Raw genomic sequence first — 5,875 nt, 5'->3', positions numbered from 1 at the left:
CACACATGCTTGACACCATCTAAAGCAAATTTGTTTGTATAACCACATGAAAGTGGTCTCTGGTATTACATACCCTAGAGATTAAAAAAAATAAAGTGGTGCATCAACTCACTGCATCAACTCATGTTTTTTTTTTTTTTTTAAATCAATATCACATGCAATGTGTGTCCTTATGGGGTGATGATTTCAGATTGTAAACAGGTAAACAGATAAATTTTACATTACTGAAAAAAAATACAGAGGACATGACCTCTGTGTCCTCAATGGTATACGGCCATGCTGGTGGATGTTATTCTTACTAGCCAAACACACTCTCTTTAATGGGTCAAAGGGGCTGGATATTATTTTAGAACTCTGACCCTGACACCCTGACCTTAACTAGAGTTAGCTAACCGAGTTTGATATTGGGGCATGTGGCCGCACCTTGCGTTGACTGGACTGCTTTGTACTTATTGACACCTCCGAACATCAGTTCATTATGCTCCATCTTTGGTCGAATGGTTGGGGAGTGGGACTGATCACAGCATTGCAGGTTCAATATCCACACTTACCCACTGAGCAAAGAGACGTTCATATGACGTCTTTTCTAAGTCATTGTTGGACGTAAAATTGAGGTCATCTGCACGTGCAGACTGTGACGCCGGACGTCGTCTTTTCCTGACGTCTTCTCAACGTCTTTTTATGACGTCCAAAGTACGTCCACAAAGGAGCCATTTCTAGTCCAAATGTGGTCTTTGTGGACGTCTCTTCAACATCATTCTGTAGAGGGTGTTCTAACGTCATCTTCATGGACGTCTTATCGACGTCTTATCAGACTTATTTTATACTCTGATGACGTCCACAGTATGTCCATATGGGAGCCATTTCTAGTCCAAATGTGGTATTGATGGAGGTCTTTTCAACGTAATTTTGTAGAGGGGCTTTTACGTCATTTTCATGGACATTGTGCTAACATCAAATTCAGACTTCAGTCCCCTTTCAGAAGGTGGCATGCTGTTCCAGTTAATTTCCCTCTACCTTAATTTGACCCTCCAGCAGATGGTAGCTGGAAATGCAAAGACATTGTACATTTCCACTTCATATCTGCTGCCGAGCCAAAGTAAGCTTCAGTAAAATTACAGTAACAGGTACAGCAAACCAATTCCTACCTTCTGGACATGTACCTACAGTCAGCTTAATAATAAATCACAATCTAAGCCAGATAGTAGTTTGGGGGGAAAAATGAGAAAAAAGACAATAACTGATATTTTACTTTATTGCACACTTAACATTTTCAGAACAAGCGTCAAACATTACAAACATGTGCATTAAATAAGGATGACCCAAGCAAAACATGACATAATCCCTGGCAAGATGCAGTTTATTCAAAATGCACTGTGTAGGATCGTGGCCTCTGCATATATACTGAATACTAAATAATAAACTAGTATTTAGCAGCATGTCCAAATACAGTGAGTCCTGCAGCTAAAAATGTCAATTTCTGGAAATGCTAATTAGCCTACTGACCATGGAGAAGAGCAATGAATACTTAGAATTTGATGGTGTTCAAAAGGTAACATTTTTGAATGGGCAGCATGACCTCTGGAAATGAAGTACAGTATTCGAAAGAGTACACACTGCACATTTAAGAGATGCCACAAAACCTGCAAGTTATGTCTCTGTTAACTTTATAACTTCATGTACCACCCCCAGCAGCAACAATTTTAGTGAAGGGTTTACAAGAACCGACATGGCTGTGGATGAATTTTTCCAACTCTTCTTTGCATAATCGTTTTAAAATCAACACTTAAATACAGTCCACACATGAACATCCAATGCAGCTCCTCTTCATAGCTTCCATCCTCCTTGTCATTCGCTCCATGTGCAGTTCCATGGCTAGGTAGCCTACATTTGTGATAGAATTCATTTTAGTTTTGGAACACAATATACACGTCATACTGTATGTGAAAATGTGTATAGGCCTATATAGGCTATACTTACTTCTTTTTTAATCATCTGTTACCCTCAAAAGGAGCCTCTTTTGTTTCTCCATGACTGCAAGCAGAATTGAGATGAGAAATACATTTTCATACCCAATACTCTTTTCCTTTGTGAACATCAACAAGAGCACAGAGTTCTCACGCTTTGTAACAGCCATACCTGAAGCCCCCTATTCGCCATGGGTAATTCCGGAAGATTTTGAATGGATGATGTTTGTGGCATAGGCTATCTGAAAGATGACACAAATGTGATTTATTTCACAGTGGGATTCTTATGAATACTTTCAAAACATAAACCCATGCTAACGTCAAACAACTGAAAAAACGTACATGATGGTGGTGGAGAGAAAACAAGATCTTGGTCACTCTTCTGCCTGAGTCTGGCCTGTCCTGGCTGCATCTCGCACAGCCTTCTCGCCGGGCCCTCTTCCATTCTTTTGTGCATGTCTGTCTGGCCAATCTCTTTGAACTCATGAACAAAGTGTGTGTTGGTTAGACTCCTCTGTCTCTAGGAAAAATATTGTGTTGTTATTGTCATATATTTTATTGTCGTATATTTTATTGTCATATATTTTTATAAACATCTTGTCAACACTCCCCTTGCCATCCCTAAAACACGGAAATATACATGATATTTACATTACATTACATTGCATTTGGCAGACGCTTTATAACCAAAGCGACTTTCAAAAGAGGACATAATCATAGCCAACATCACTAGCAGATACAAAGTGCACTGGAAATGCAGATGCAACAAGTGCAGATGCAAAGAAGCATTAGTTATGTTTTTTTTAAGCTAATGAAGCTGTTGTTAGTAGAGCCAGGGTTTGAAAGTGTTGGTATTGTACAAGCAGTTTTCAATTTAAGGTGCCTTACTAAGGTCCCCTTCGCTAGACTTCCTGTAAGGAGTCTGAAATGGCATAACTACTGTATCTGAGGTAGGGCTGGGCGATATGGAAAAAAACAATATCACGATATGGATTACTTTATTTAGCACAATTACATATGTTTTCAGTTATTCTCTTTATTTGCTCTATTTTTCATGTCACAAAACAACCTTTCTTTAAAATGGATCTTTTTATTCTTATTTTTACAGTTACATTAACTTATAGTGTGTATTGTGACAACATGAAATGTAATGAAATGATATTCAATTGTATAAAATTTATAAAATTACCATCACGATATAAACGATATAGGAGAAAGGTCATGATATACACTTTTATATCACGATAACGATATATATCGTCATATTGCCCAGCCCTAATCTGAGGACATCCTATCAGACATATCAGTGCTTCATCTGCCGCTGAAAGATAAATGCACATAAGTTGCATGTACAACAAATATGCTTGGTATGTTTCAAAATATCAATCTGCACATTGTCAAGATCACAAGATAAACCATGACTGGCATATTGTGTTCCCCTCAATCTGATGACACTTTTTTTGTTTGTTTCCCTGTCATGCTTAGCATCATCACAAGTTCCCATGGTCCCTCTGATTTCTATCACATCTGAACAGAGACATGTCAATGACCTGAATTGTGAAGGAATTTGTAATGTAGCTCTCACCGGAAACTCCGATACAATCTGGCGCTTTAACACACAAACACACCTTTGTTCAATGGAAAGCAGACTGGTCCACTTCAGAAAGACTAGGCCAGGGATGACTGGAGGACTCAGATACTTTTCAGTTACTTTATTGTGGTGCAAACATAGTCGACACACTGATGTCTATCCATTTGTTAAGCACTTTGAGCTGCATGCCCAGGCCCGTTGCGTTAAGGTACGCAATGTAGGCAGTTGCCTAGGGCCCCCGAGTAGGTGGGGCCCCCAAGGACGACAGGTTATGTACCCAACAGCAATGACGATTTTAAATAGCTTCATAATATGGCACCGTCGCCTGTATGAAGGGCTCTGCTGCGAGGGAAGCGACAGCGCCTCCCTAATACCCCCTTGCTCGAGGGGGCCCCCTTCCAATAGGTTTGCATCAGCGACAACGTGAAAATGACAATATTTTGCCGAACAGCGAGCGCATCGACAATATAGTCAAAGTACCCCCATCTGGAGCCCCCCCCCCCTTCCAATTGGTTCAAGCATCATATTCCACGCAAATACAAACTGAAAATGGAGCGACACAATCTCTCTCACTGGATGTTACGCAGACGCCAGTTTACATTACATTTTTGGAGACAGTTGCTTTTATAATAAAAGTTAATCTTGAAGACGACACATTAGGCTACTCTCTGTAGGCCTACTGCTGCCAAACCACCAGACTGTCCCAGGCCAGTTGACATCGCACCTACCGCACAGACAGCGAGATGCTTCATTTACAGTTTACATATGTTTTCAAAAACATCCACGTGCTGTAAGCACTGCAAACGTCGATTGTTCAATAACGCACATTTGTTCGACACGGAACTGTTTTGGATGTGGACAAACGCAAGAAGAAACGAATGAACAATGTAATGCCTATCGGATAACAGGAGTCACAAGTGCGATGAGTGGGATAGCTAAATTGTAGCACAATAGTCCCTTTCTTGCTATTACTATATATTGGGTTACACTTTGGAATTTGGGACCATGATTGTGGAAACGCGTGGATTACAGTTAGAGGTTGGGATACATTCTGGGATACATTCTGCGGTCAAGACAACGCAAGGTAAGGACACCGGGATATTGGTCCCTATAACACAGTTGTCAACCGCGGAGGTTGTTCAGTGATCCTTGGTCGCTGCCTATTCGTGTTTGCTGCGGTACTACTAATAACACAAACATTTGGATTGTATTTTCAAGTGCGTGATGGATGCAATACGAAAAAAATAGGCTAGGCCTATATAGTCGGGGAGACCCCCCTTGGCTTGGTTACAGAATTCTGGCTTACCAATATAACATCCCCCCAACCCCACTGTGCCTGCTCATTCGTTTCTCAGCCTTGAGTTTCTGAACTGTAGGCTACGCCTATTGTTTTACGAGTCAATATTTCGTTTTGCACAAATGGAGCACCCTCGGTTAGATTCTCAAAGTGGTTGGAAAGATTAGACCATTCTTTATTTGTTATTGGCAATGCAGATCATGATTTTCGTGGTAGGGTAAAAAAAAACCCTGACTGGGCCATATAGGCCTAGGCCTACTTTCATTTGAGATGAGCCTACTGAATGGAATGGACTATATTTTCCCAGGTATTTCTTCATAAAGTTTCATAAAATGAACTGGAGGGACTAGTTATCATAATACCTAGATTGCATTTCCTCTCCGAAAAAATGCTGGTGTATGCATGCTCTTAATGCATTCATTGCCCTTCATGCATGTGTTGCCCTGCATAGCCACAACACTGTCTTAGGTGACTTGTTTGTTTCATTATGTTTCCATGTGACATGATGTTGTATTGGTAGGCTACAGTATGTGACAATGACCAAAAATCCAAAAATGGTCTGGCCCATCCGAAACAGAAATTCTGGCGCCGTGGCTGCCCCGTGGCTGCCCCCCCCCCCCCCCCCCAAAAAGCCCTAGGGCCCCGACAACCCCTTTGCCTAGGGCCCCCAAAATCCTAGAAACGGGCCTGTGCATGCCTTGTATGATATTGTGCTATACAATAGTAAGTAACAGTACTAACACATTTCACATAGGCCTACCCTTTCCTTATCTCAGCCACATTCACCTTATCAGAGTTGTATAATGTACAGAGGTGGAAAGAGTACTGAAATATTGTACTCAAGTACAAGTACTGTTACCCTGTTGAAAATGTACTCAAGTACGAGTAAAGTTACCAGTCAAAAAATCTACTCAAGTAAAAAGTAAATAATTTAAAATGTACTTTGAGTAAAAGTAAAAAGTTACTTTTTAAACAATCAGCGTTTTCTGCCTCTACTGTGATGTGCAAGGGGTGCAACGG

At 40.7% G+C, this 5,875-nt stretch overlaps 1 long non-coding RNA gene across 1 annotated transcript; it reads right to left on the bottom strand.

Annotated features, from left to right (window-relative positions):
- Positions 1-1,246: 1,246 nt before the first annotated feature.
- Positions 1,247-2,903, bottom strand: LOC134435403 (uncharacterized). The gene is made up of 4 exons (XR_010032005.1): positions 2,310-2,903; positions 2,140-2,209; positions 1,981-2,034; positions 1,247-1,884 (listed from the first exon to the last, which is right to left on the bottom strand). It is a non-coding gene; the product is annotated as an uncharacterized LOC134435403 (long non-coding RNA).
- Between the last annotated feature and the right edge of the window lie 2,972 nt (positions 2,904-5,875).

This window comes from Engraulis encrasicolus, chromosome 2, assembly GCF_034702125.1.
Source record: "Engraulis encrasicolus isolate BLACKSEA-1 chromosome 2, IST_EnEncr_1.0, whole genome shotgun sequence".
NCBI classification, from domain to species: domain Eukaryota; kingdom Metazoa; phylum Chordata; class Actinopteri; order Clupeiformes; family Engraulidae; genus Engraulis; species Engraulis encrasicolus.
The sequence above is the reverse complement of the archived record's forward strand: the minus strand, read 5'-3'. Positions and strand labels throughout refer to the sequence as shown.